Source organism: Rhinoraja longicauda, chromosome 4, assembly GCF_053455715.1.
Source record: "Rhinoraja longicauda isolate Sanriku21f chromosome 4, sRhiLon1.1, whole genome shotgun sequence".
Classification (NCBI taxonomy): domain Eukaryota; kingdom Metazoa; phylum Chordata; class Chondrichthyes; order Rajiformes; family Arhynchobatidae; genus Rhinoraja; species Rhinoraja longicauda.
Window position 1 is genome coordinate 34,386,952 of NC_135956.1, and position 13,072 is coordinate 34,400,023.

Sequence of the window (13,072 nt, forward strand, 5' to 3'; positions counted from 1 at the left end):
GGTTGTGCAGAAGAATTTTGTCCCTCTCTTCACCCAACCTATGCCCCGGGGGGCACCTCCTGCAGTCAAACGTGACGGCGCTGGAGGCTATACCCTCTCCTACTGGTTCACTCCTCATCTCTACGATTATCCAACTGAAAGTGGCTTGTGCATTTGGTGTCCCATCAATTTGGAGATTTCCAATAGCAGACATTAAAAAATTAAAGAGATCTAAGGGTGGCGCAGCGGAAGAGTAGCTACCTTACAATGCCAGAGACCCAGGTTCAATCCTGACCTTGGGTGTTATCTGTACGGAGTTTGTTCGTTTCCCCCGGGTGCTCCGGTTTCCTCACATATCCCAAAGAGTTACTGGCTTGTAGATTAATTGGCTTTGGTAAAGGTTGTAAATTGTCTCTAGTGTGTAGGATAGTGCTATCATGCGGATCACTGGTCAGTGCGGACTCGGTGGGCCGAAGGGCCTGTTTCCACGCTATATCTCTAAATTAGACTAAACTAAGAATAATTATATTCTACAGGTATGGTGATCCCTTTTGGAATCTCAAAAGAGCGGTGAGAATGTGAAATGTGGTAACACAGGGAGTGCAGCAGGTGACTGTCATAGATCTACCCAAGGAGGTCTGACAGGTGTAATCTTTCAAACGTAAGCATCAATAAACATCCATTTTTGTCACGTGCTCAGAGTCAACAAAAATATATTTTTATCATTAATTATCAGAATTAATTATGGAATCGTCCATCAGTCAAACTTTTTAAAGCAGAGCAGATAGCCCTGGAGAGCAGACCTGCTAGAACAGGTCCACTCTGCAGATACTTAGTCGTTACAAAAGACCTTGGGCTTTATTTTGTATTTTTCTGTGTTTTGTCATTATAAATGTAACATAACTGCCAAATCAACTCTGATTTACAGCTGGAAAGATGAGCATTATTTGTTTATGCATAGTGACTTTTTGAATCTTGACAGGTGATTACATGTAAAGGTTTAAATGGTCTGCTGTCCTTGATGAAGTGTCTCATACTCCTAGCCTTGTGCAATACTGAAAATTCAAATCAATAAAAATAGAAATAAATGCCTGAAAATAATTGAGTTTATCTGTCAAAATTATTTAAACTGAAAAATTACCTTCTGCCAAGCTAACGTTTAAAGGAGAGCCGTATGATTTCATGAAGGTGAAAGGAAAAGAGAGAATGTTAAGTTACTCAGAGAGATTAAATGGGCCAAAAGCGAGCACGTGGGACTAGCATAGATGGGGCATCTTGGTTGGCATGGGCAAGTTGGGCCAAGGGGCCGGTTTCTGTGCTGTATGACTCCAAGAAGGGAAGTAGAAAGGGGTACATATGGCAATATTGACAATCGACCAAATATCGTTCGCATGACACCAGAGTATTTGGTGGTCAAACACAGAATAAGATCAAAATGCAACAGGATTCCCCAGCAGACAACAATTTTCCCCTTAGAGTGCTTTGGTCTAGTACCTGGCTACAAGCCCACCAAATGGAGCCTTCCTCACAATGAGTGGCAATGAGAAATTCAACTATCTACCGTAGCATTTCCCCATCATCATAAGCCCCTTCCTCCAACTCCCCATAGTAACCTCATCCTCAACCTGAGATGAGATCATGCACATACCACACACTGAGATTTTAGCCACAGTGGCGGCACGGTAGCGCAGTGGTAGAGTTTGTTAGACTTTGTTACAGCGCCAGGGACTCGGGTTCAATCCTAACTACAGGTGCTGTCTGTACAGAGTTTGTACGTTCTCCCTGTGACCGCGTGGGTTTTCTCCGGGTGCTCAGAGAGTTCCCACCCACACTCCAAAGACGTGCGGGTTTGTAGGTTAATGAGCTTCTGTAAATGGTCCCTAGTGTGTAGGATAGAAATAGTATCTGGAGATCGCTGGTCGGCGTGAACTCGGTGGGACGCTGTATCTCAAAACTAAAGTAAACCAGGCCATGTAGCTGTTGGTAGGCAATGGGTTCTCCTGTAAAGGCTGTCACCGTTTACATTCCTGACAAACACAAAACAAAAGAGCAAGGTATATGAAAGAAAGAAAGCCAATTTTCAGTGCCAGTTACTCAGAACTGGGTCATTGCAATATTTTTTAATATGGAAAGATGAACTTTGCAAAAAGACACTCCAAAAAGACTCGGTGTTCTTCCAATTATTATACTATTGTAGAGGGGCAGTGATATGGATATAAAAGGAATAATGTGACCATCATAGATTGCAGTAAAAGAGCTCACAGTGTACATTGCGCCCCGAGGACAGCTTAAATCCTTGTCATTTTCTATTAATAATTTTCTCTTTTTTGGTTTGCCTTCTTCGATTCCAGATCCTGTACTGTAAACGTTTCCAAAGTTACTCCCATTAGACTCCCTAAGACTGCATTACAAAAGAAATATGTTATCTATCTACCTTAATGAAAACTCTACATTATTAATTGTTTTCCAACACTTGCTATAAAGAATTCTGACTGCTCTCAAGTTCAATAGACAATTACAATAGACATTAGGTGCAGGAGTAGGCCATTCGGCCCTTCGAGCCAGCACCGCTATTCAATGTATTAATGGCTGATCATCCACAATCAGTACCCCGTTCCTGCCCTCTCCAGGTTCATGGGTTTACATTCTATCAGCTAATACTCAGAAAACAAATTGGGAAACCATTTCAGTTCGCAACATTACAACTATTATCTTGCATCTGCAATAATTTTCCTGGGCATTTTTCAGTCATTGTCCAGATGTTATTGGCAAATGCTCATGAGTTCTCATTTTAACCGATGACTTATTCAATTCTTTTCTCTGAATAGGGAGGCAGCTCGTGAATTGCTGGAAATTGCTTCCCTTTTTGATATTAAAATCAATGGCTTCTGGAATTAATTATTTTTCCCCTCATAGAACCCAATCGAGAGATGCAATTGTCATGAAAATATCATTTATTCATTACTTTGGCCTTCAAGTGTTTTACCTTTTTGTCCCCCTGGTAAATGTGATTTACTGTAACCTTTTCCGTCAGCAATAAAAATTCATGCGGTGCCAAGGAACTTTTGAAGTTCGACAGGAAGATGGGGTTGCAATGACTAATCCCACCGGTTCGGTGACCATAGGCACCATCTGCTGCGTCACTGATCCACACTCAACCACAGGGTCAATGCTCAGTCAATTGTGAATTGACAGGGTTGCTGCAACATTTTCACAGGTATTGTCTCTAATGGTCACTGTTCAATGAAAAGCTTTCTCGGGAGCAGCACGGTGGCGCAGCGGTAGAGTTGCTGCCTTACAACGCCGGAGACCCTAGTTCGATCCTGACTATGGGTGCTGTTTGTACGGAGTTTGTACGTTCACCCTGTGACCACGTGGGTTTTCTCCGGCTGCTCCTGTTTCCTCCCATACTCCAAAGACGTACAGGTGTGTAGGTTAACTGGCTTCTGCAAATTCTCCCTAGTGTGTAGGATAATGTTGGTGTACGTGTCGCTGGCCTGTTTCCGTGCTTTATTTTTAAAGTCTAAAGTAAAGTCTAAAGTCTCTGAGACCGAGAACTCCAGTCACCGGAATGGAGTTAAACATGTAAAAACATAATGTGCAGGAACGAAATGCCCGAAAAGTCACCTATCCATGTACTCCAGAGATGCTGCCTGACCTGCCTAGTTGCTCCAGCACCCTGTGTCCTTTTCTCCATGAGGTTGGATAGGCCAACATTTTGTGGTGGGTCAAGTAGCAGCTGTAAAACAATTGGCACATGAGTTGGCACATTCAGTGCAGATACAGGAATAACATCTACGGGTTTCCCCGCCTGACACAACGTTAAAGTTACTCCAATACCCCTTCCTTCTTTGCCTTCTGCCTACTCAGCTTTAGCGACCCTGTGTGAGTGAGCCTTTTAGCTTCCATGCAGTGAACTACAAGCGTGCTCTTTGCTCAATCTTCCACCACTGTGCTAATGCTCGTCCCTTAAACGAACATCTTGTCTTCGAGCACCCCAGAGGGCAGAAACCACAAAGCAATCTCAGGTAATTTAAAACCAACGCCTGATGACTTCTCCATCCGCTGCCTGTTTAAGGCCAAAATCTTCCTGCCTAATCCATTTGGGAAATGCGGGAAGGCTTTAGTCAAATTCTGCACCGCCAGTCCCCATCGGAAGCTAAAGCTCGGATTGATTGTGTCCACTGCGGCTGTCAGCTTTTACACTTTCAGACAGATTGAAAAAGTCAGTCTCAATATCGTCACTAATCTGAATAGGCAGCACTCTCTCTGATTGTGATAAATAAATGCTTGAGGCATGATTTCCATGGTTAATCTTTTTCCATTTATTCAATCGCATTTCCAGCTGTTTCCTCGTACACTCACAACCTGTCCCGACCACAAAGACCTAGATAAAGGATAAACCGTCTTTTATTCTTCCTAAGCCCCATATCTATAGGTCGTCCCTCGATCATTCTGCAATAATGACTGGCTTTCAAATCTTGTTTGCTTTCCTAAAAATTATACAGAACACCACAAAATGCAGCATGCCCTGTGATAAAGGTTATTATTCCCTGAAGAAAAGAGGTGTGATTGATAATAACAAGAATTGCTTCCATTTACACAGCACCTCCAACATTGTAAACAATTCATGGCACTTCACGGGAGTGTTTGCAAACAACTTTTGGATAGGTAGGTAGTAATAGACCAGGTGACTAACACTTTGGTCAAACTGGTTAGGTTTTAGTTAATCAACTGGTTAGTATAAACTCTATTGGGACTGATCTTAAAAGTATTAGGAAATGTATAGCACAGAAATAGGCCCTCCAGCCCGTTTCGCGACCCGAAATGTTCCCGAAATATCCATGTTCTCCAGAGATGCTGTCTGATCTGCTGAGTTACCCCAGCATTTTGTGCCCTTCAGCCCACCTAGTCCCCACTGACCATCATCACTGACCAGTGAATGGAGGGAATGGAGGGATATGGATCACGTGCAGGTTGAAGAGATTAGGTTAACCTGGCATCATGTTCGCCAAGTAAGGCCTGTTACTGTGCTGTACGGTTCTATGTTAACTACCTCTTCTGTCTCCTTGAGTGGCTGACTGCCTGTCCTTGGACCAGGCAGTATTTTCGTGTGTGTGGTCCTGGCCGCTGCCTGCTGGCGGCCTGGCAAGTTACCAAAGCCCAGGGCAAGAGATAGACAGAGTGAGAACTCTTGGGGTTAGCTGCACTCACAGAATGGCTTGGACCGATGGTCAGGACATGCTTCCCTGGTGGCCTCTGATCAAATTCACACATGACCACTTTAATAACAAGAAGAATACTAAATTACATTCATGAAACATGCTCCCAGCAAGCAAGATGGCTCCCAAGCCAGGAGACTCTCTGCGCGCTGGTCCCAGAAGCAGATCTGCAATCACTCATTACAATCACTCTGCACGCATCCTGTATCTGTTCACTGCGGATGGCTCGATTGTAATCATGTATCGTCTTCTGCTGAATGGATAGCATGCAACAAAAAGCTTTTCACTGTGCCTCAGTACACGTGGCACTAAAGTAAACTAAACTATTCTTTGAAAATTACAAGGCCAAAAACGGACACATATAAATGTCTGAAGGAGGGTCACGACCTGAAACGTCACCTATCCATGTTCCCCAGAGATGCCACCTGACCTGCTGGGTTACTTCAGTAACATTATTCTAACATTGCTCTGACTGAGATCAACCAACTTATCACAATCTTTGGTTTGAACAGTCCTCGGCTCAGTAGTTCCCCAATCGATGCTTTAACTCAATGAGTTGATCTCGGGATATAATCTCATGAGTCTCCTCCAAATCCTGACCACCCAAACTTCTCTCCATCTTTCACAACCTCCACATCTATTCTCAACCACCACCCATTGTTGATTCTCACTAGGATTCCGTGACTGCTCATCTCATTCTCACAATGATGATCCTCCTTGACTTTCCAACCTACAATCTAGTCCATTTTTCTTGACATTTTCTCAGGTTAAATAATCCATGACCTTAAATAATGCGCTCACCACTTAGTAACCCATATGTTTCCCAGCATGGTAGTTCAGTTTGTAATCATGTTGTCTGCGTTTGAATATTTCTGTTCCTCAGTTACTTGGAATAAAAGGAGAGGTGAACTAGATTTAAACAGTAATCGAAAACCACTTTAATACCTCTCTGTCTTTGTTTCTGACACCATTCCAATACAACCCAACGTAAGATGAAGGAATGGTCTCTCACCTTGCAGTTGTTGTGCATTACAATACTTCATCAACCTTTTCAATCTGAATTAGAACTGGTTCTAATGGAAGGTATTTCTGCTTCTCTCTCCATAGACGCTGTCTGATCTGCTGCGTGTTTTTAGACCTCCTCGTTTTTAATTTCAGAATCTGAAGTATTGTCCCTTTGTCCTTGATTCCTCTACCATGGGTAAATACACTGTCTTTTAGGAGGAGTGAGACTGGTCCTTGATTATGCTGGAGGCCTTCCCGAGGCAGCGTGATGTGCAGATTAAGTCAACGGAAGGGAGGTAGGTTGCGGTGATGGTCTGGGTTATGTCCACAACTCTTTAATATCTTCTCATCGGATAAACCTGATGGGCCAGGATTCAACATGGTGAACGGATCCACTTATTGTCCGCAATAGGTCCCCAAGATAAACATGGTTTATGAGTGAGATTATGGGTTGTGTTAGAGGCAAGAAATGTGAGTCATTTCAAGAAACAAAAGCTTATCTAAATGAGCAAAAAAAGCATCTAAACATAGCACAAAAAGTAAGGAAATTTGTGTTTGGTAGATTATTTCTTTGTTGTAACAATGCTTCTTGGCAATAAATCTTATACCGTTGGAAAGCCTGTTTATTTCCCTTTTAAATGGTGCCACATTTGTAAGGAACATGCATTTGTGGGATGAGCAGCAGAGCTGAGTATATGGGTTGCGCCCATGAAATATTTGCCAAATCTTCTCTGCCAATGCCAAACAGCTTATTCTGCTGTTGCTATTGACTCTTGTTTTGAGCTTCTGGTACCCCCAGGTGCTGACAATCAGGTGCCTGATTGGCACCTGATTGGCAGCATCTGTGAGCATGGGCCCTGCTACAGCGGTCAGTAGGTGTCTGCTCCAAGAATCGGCATGCCACGTTTGACTGATCTGGATAGGGCCCGTGCGATAGGGCAACTTCAAGCTGGTGTTCCGCAAAACCAAGTTGCGGCATTATTTGGAGTGAGCCCGAGTACCATCTCCAAAGTGAAGGCCAAGTTCCATATAACGGGGGATGTCAGAGACAGGCCGCGAAGTGGGCGTCCCAAGAAGACGACACCCGAAGAAGACTGTTTCCTCACCCTGTCAGCACTTAGGAACCGTAGGCTGTCTTCTACAGATTTGCAGTCAAGGTTTGCAGGATGATATGGCCGACGGCTCTCTGCCCAGACAATTCGGAACAGACTGCACGCAGCCGATCTCCGGTCTCATAGGGCTGCCAGATCAGTCAAACGTGGCATGCCGATTCTGGGGGTACCAGAAGCTCAAAACAAGAGTCAGAATGAGCTGTTTGGCAGTGGCAGAGAAGATTTGGCAAATTTTTCATGGGCACAACCCATATACTCAGCTCTGCTGCTCATCCCACAAATGCATGTTCCTTACAAATGTGGCACCATTTAAAAGGGAAATAAACAGGCTTTCCAACGGTATAAGATTTATTGCCAAGAAGCATTGTTACAACAAAGAAATAATCTACCAAACACAAATTTCCTTACTTTTTGTGCTATGTTTATATAGAATCTTTCACATCTCTTACAATGAATCCCTAAAATGGTTCAGAGACCATGAAGTAATGCTAAAGTGTTGGCAATCCTGTATTGTAGGAATCAAGACAGTGAATCTTGTTTTTACTTGCTAAGGGATCAAAAACTAGCCAGATGCTAAACTGACAATAGCTGCTGTCCCAATGGTTCTTCAACATAGTGCCATTTTACATCCACCAAAGAGAGGAAACTGGACCGTGGTTGAACTGGACCTGTATCCACCTCTCACTTGCCAGGTTTTGCCCGACCCCCACTTTGGCACAGGTGGCGATGCGGTAGAGTTGTTGCCTTACAGCGCCAGAGACCCGGGTTCTATCCTGACCATGGGTGCTGTCTGTACGGAGTTTGTGCATTGTCACAGTGCCCTGCGTGGGTTTTTTCTGGGAGCTCCGCTTTCATCCCACAGTCCAAAGACATACAGATTTGTAGGTTAATTGGCTTCCGTTAAAAAAAATTGTGAGTTGTCCCGAGTGCCTGAATGTGTAGAATAAAGTTAGTGTGCAGGGATCGCTGGTTGGTGTGGACTCAGTGGACCGAAGGGCCTATTTCTGCGTTAAACTAAACTATCTTTTCCCACTATCTCCTCCTCTTCTACTCCAATGAAGGGTCCCAACCCGAAGGGTCCATTCCCTCCACAGATGCTGCCTGACCAGCTGCGCTCCTCCAGTGCTTTGTGTGCTGCTCGAGATTCCAGCATCTGCAGTTTCTTGTGTCTTCATAATATTACTCAGAGATGGGTCATTCAGAGCTCAGAATTACAGCATTCAGGGGAGGTAGAATTACTTTACACTGGGTAATACTAATGAGATTTTACAATACAGCTGCTGCAAAGGTTAAGTGGTGCAAAATTATCTCCCACTGAGTGGTCCCACATTGCTTGGCTACATTAAGGCTTTTACTGACAAAAGGAAAACATTATTTGTAGCTCTGCAAACTGTGCAGCACAATTGACAACTTCACTACCCTGGGTCCAAGGACATTGTCAGCCCTGTTAATATTTTTTCTGTTCATATCCAACAATGCAAATAACTTCCATTTCTTTCACCTTAAAAAAAAATCCTCTTCAAAGTCCACAAGGAAAAAACAACATTTTGCTTTCATAAGAAATAAGAGCAGGAGTAGTTTAGTTTAGTTTTCGTTTAGTTTACAGGTGTAGCATGGAAACAGGCCCTCCTGCCAACCGAGTCCACACCATTGATCACCAGTTCACACCAGTTCAATGTTATCCCACGTTCCCTGCATGTTAGGGCAATTTACATGAGTCAATTAACCTATAAATCTGAAAATCTTTGGGATGTGGGAAGAAACTGGAGCACCCGGAGGAAACCCATGTGCTCACAAGGAGAACTTGCAAACTCCACACGGACAGTACCCGAGGTCAGAATCGAACCTGGGTCTCGAGCACTGAGAGGCAGCAGCCATCCCAGCTGTGCCACTGTACCACCCCTCACGCTTGTTTAGACAGTCAATGGCTGGTCAAGCCTTGATGTTAAAGCTACTTCCCTGCATACCCCTGATACATTATATATTTTCTTGTGAGTGTTGAGTTGAACACAGGAATCGCAGCCATCCTCTCACTCTTTCTGCTTTGTTTAAATTGTGATGGATGTGCACATTAAGTTTTGAAATTTGATGCAAAATCAGTTTCGAGTGAATACCCTGTCAACCAACCCTCCATGTTTAACATAATCTGCAACAATTTGACGTTCTACATTTGTGGTAAGGAGTTGACTGCCTCAAACAATTTGCAAAAAAATCCCCGTGACATGTGCATTTACATTTCCCATTCGGATGGCCTGGTGAATAATCTTTCAACGGTTTCATGTTTCACAAAACAGAAATAAAATATAGAAACAAGGAACTGCAGATGCAGGTTTACAGAAAGAAAGTCACAAAGTGCTGGAGTTACTCAGCAGGTCACGCAGTATCCCTGGAGAACATGGATAGGTGACGTTTTGGGTCGTGACACCTCAATCAGTCTGAAGAAGAGTCCTATATTATCGCGATAAACGATTAAAATTAGCCTTTGGTTAAAGATTATTTTTTCTGACATAACCCACAGCATAATATTGCGATCTTACCAGGTAGTTTAGTTACATGCTTTTGGATCAGTTGTCAAAGACTGGAAATTATTTCTTTCTCAGTGCAGTCTCTAATATTGCTTTTCCCACAACTGGAATTATTTCTTGCTCACAATATATACCACACACCAAACGATGATTTAACAAAAACAAAGAGCCAATATTACACAGCCAAGATTTTTGGGCCGATTTGTTTCCATGCTGTATCTCCGAAAACTTAAAACAAACTACAACAAGAGAATTGTGGATGCTCAGTCACTGAATATATTGAAGAACACGTTGTTAGATATTAAGGAAATTAAGGTTAGCACAGGAAAGTGGCACTGATGTAGAAACTCAGCTGTGATCTGATTTAATGGTAGAGCAATAAGACCATAAGACATAGGAGCAGAATTAGACCATTCAGCCCATCGGGTTTGCTCCACCATTCGATCATGGCTGATCCTATTTTTCCCTCTCAACCCCATTCTCCTGCCTTCTCCCCGTGAACTTTGATGCCCTTACTTATTAAGAACCTATCAATCCCCGCTTTAAAAATAGCCAATGACTTGGTCTCCACAGCCGTCTGGAGCAATAAGCAATTGCAAGTAAAAGAAGGATTTTCTTCAATACTATTTGGGAAAGGAGGCTGCCGTTGTATGCATGCAGCTGCTGTATGCAGCAAATTAATCTCACTGTACCTGGTACATGTGACAATAAAGAAACCAATTTGAAACTCAATACTTCCAACCAGAATACACTGCTGCTGGTATTTCTGATATATTTAACAGGTCCAAACGAAGGCTTACAAATTATTAGAATTTTCACTGCCTGCCTCAGTTGGGGAGGGAGGGGGAGGGGGAATTGGGTGGCTGATTTTAATTGAGGACCGGGAAGCAAAAGCACCAAGTACCACCGACACGCTGCGGATTAAATGGAAGGGTGACAGATGAGAGGGCTCTTCAAACAACAGAGAAGAGTGAGAGGTGATAAGACTGAATATAATGAGAAGGAAGACAGAATGATACATAATTCAAGTGATATCTGGCAAGCAAGTAGCTCGCAGATAGCTGTCGGGAAAAGTTGTTCGATTATATCTCTTCAGGAAAGTTTTTTTATTGCTGTCTGAAAAGGCTTTTGAATTATGGTTGTCGAGGAACATTGACAGTGATAGATCAAGAACACATAAATAAATAACATATCTCCATCGTGTTCTTGAATATTGCGGTGAATGTTTTGAAGAGGTGACTCGGAGGAAGGCAAGGAAATGGCCATGGAGGTTAATTACACAGACTTTGAAGGCCTTCAATAAAGTTCATTGTAAGCTAGCTGCAAAGTAACATTTTTGGAAGTGACCTGATGGTGTAAGTGGCTGAACAGGTACCAGGCAGCAAGATTAATGGGCAGGTATTCAAAATGGCAACAAGATGCTGGAGTAACTCAGCAAGACAGGCAGCACCTCTGGAGAGAACAATAGACAATAGGTGCAGGAGGAGGCCATTCGGCCCTCGAGCCAGCACCGCCATTCACCGTGATCATGGCTGATCATGCACAATCACTACCCCGTTCCTGCCTTCTCCCCATATCCCTTGACTCCGCTATCATTAAGACCTCTATCTAACTCTCTCTTGAAAGCATCCAGCCTTCTGAGGCAGAGAATTCCACAGCTTCACAACTCTCTGAGTGAAAAAGTTCTTCCTCATCTCTGTTCTAAATGGCCTACCCCTTATTCTTAAACTGTGGCCCCTGGTTCGGGACTCCCCCCACATCGGGAACGTGTTTCCTGCCTCTAGCGTGTCCAATCCCTTAATAATCTTATATGTTTCAATAAGATCCCCTCTCATCCTTCTAAATTCCAGAGTATACAAGCCCAGTCGCTCCAGTCTTTCAACGTCCCGCCATTCCGGGAATTAACCTCGTGAACCTACGCTGCACTCCTTCAATAGGAAGAATATCCTTCCTCAAGTTTGGAGACCAAAACTGCACACAATACTCCACGTGCGGTCTCACTAGGGCCCTGTACAACTGCAGAAGGACTTCTTTGCTCCTATACTCAACTCCTCTTGTTATGAAGGCCAACATTCCATTGGCTTTCTTCACTGCCTGCTGTACCTACATGCTTCCTTTCAGTGACTGATGCACTAGGACACCCAGATCTCGTTGTACATCCCCTTTTCCTAACTTGACACCATTCAGATAATAATCTGCCTTCCTATTCTTACCACCAAAGTGGATAATCTCACATTTATCCACATTAAACTGCATCTGCCATGCATCCGCCCACTCACACAACCTGCCCAAGTCACCCTGCAACCTCATAGAATCTTCCTCACAGTTCACACTGCCACCCAGCTTTGTGTCATCTGCAAATTTGCTAATGTTACTTTTAATCCCTTCATCCAAGTCATTAATGTAGATTGTAAATAGCTGCGTTCCCAGCACCGAGCATTGCGGTACCCCACTAGTCACTGCCTGCCAGGAAGGAATGGATGACCCTTCTTCAAACTGAGAGTCAGGGGAGAGGAAGACAAAGAGATATGGAAGGGCAAGGCAATTTACAGCAGCCAATTAACCTCCAACCCCGCATATTTGGGGGTTTAGTTTAGTTTTAGTTGAGAGATACAGCACGGAAACAGGCCCTTCTGGCCCACTGAGTCCGCACCGACCAGCGATCCCCACACAAGCCTCTGCACACTAGGGACAATTTACACTTATACCATGTATACAAACCCAAGCCAATTAACATACAAACCTGTACGTCTTTGGAGTGTGGGAGAGAACAGGATCTCGGAGAAAATCCACGCAGGTCATGGGGAGAACGTACAAACTCCGTGCAGACAGCTCCCATAGTCAGGATCAAACCCGGGTCTCCGGCGCTGCAAGTGCTGTAAGGCAGCAACTCTACCGCAGCGCCACCGAAGGGAAACAAGAACACCCAGAGAAAACCCACGCAGTCACAGGGAGATGGTGCAAACTCCACATTGACAGCACCGGGGATCTGGATCAAGCCCGGGTCTCCGACACAGTGAGGCAGCTGTTCCACCAGCTCTACCAATTCAAAATATGATATTTAGAATAGGGTATATTTCATTTCATAACAAGGAGAATACAGTCTTCAGCATAAAAGAACGCAGAAGAACTTCTGACTTAATATTCATTGCTCATTTCATCTTCCTTGTTATTATTTACATGAATAAATAAGTCAATTTATATATCAATAAGTAATTAAAATTAAAAG

The 13,072-nt window shown here is 43.6% G+C and overlaps 1 protein-coding gene across 6 annotated transcripts in view; it reads right to left on the reverse strand.

Moving 5' to 3' along the window:
- Window positions 1-3,724, reverse strand: part of LOC144592686 (receptor-type tyrosine-protein phosphatase mu) — a 606,124-nt gene extending 602,400 nt beyond the window's left edge. For all 6 annotated transcript variants that reach the window (XM_078397499.1, XM_078397500.1, XM_078397496.1 and 3 more), the window contains exon 1: window positions 3,638-3,724. The gene's annotated coding sequence lies outside the window, so the exon portion shown is untranslated. The remainder of the gene's footprint in view (window positions 1-3,637) is intronic.
- Between the last annotated feature and the right edge of the window lie 9,348 nt (window positions 3,725-13,072).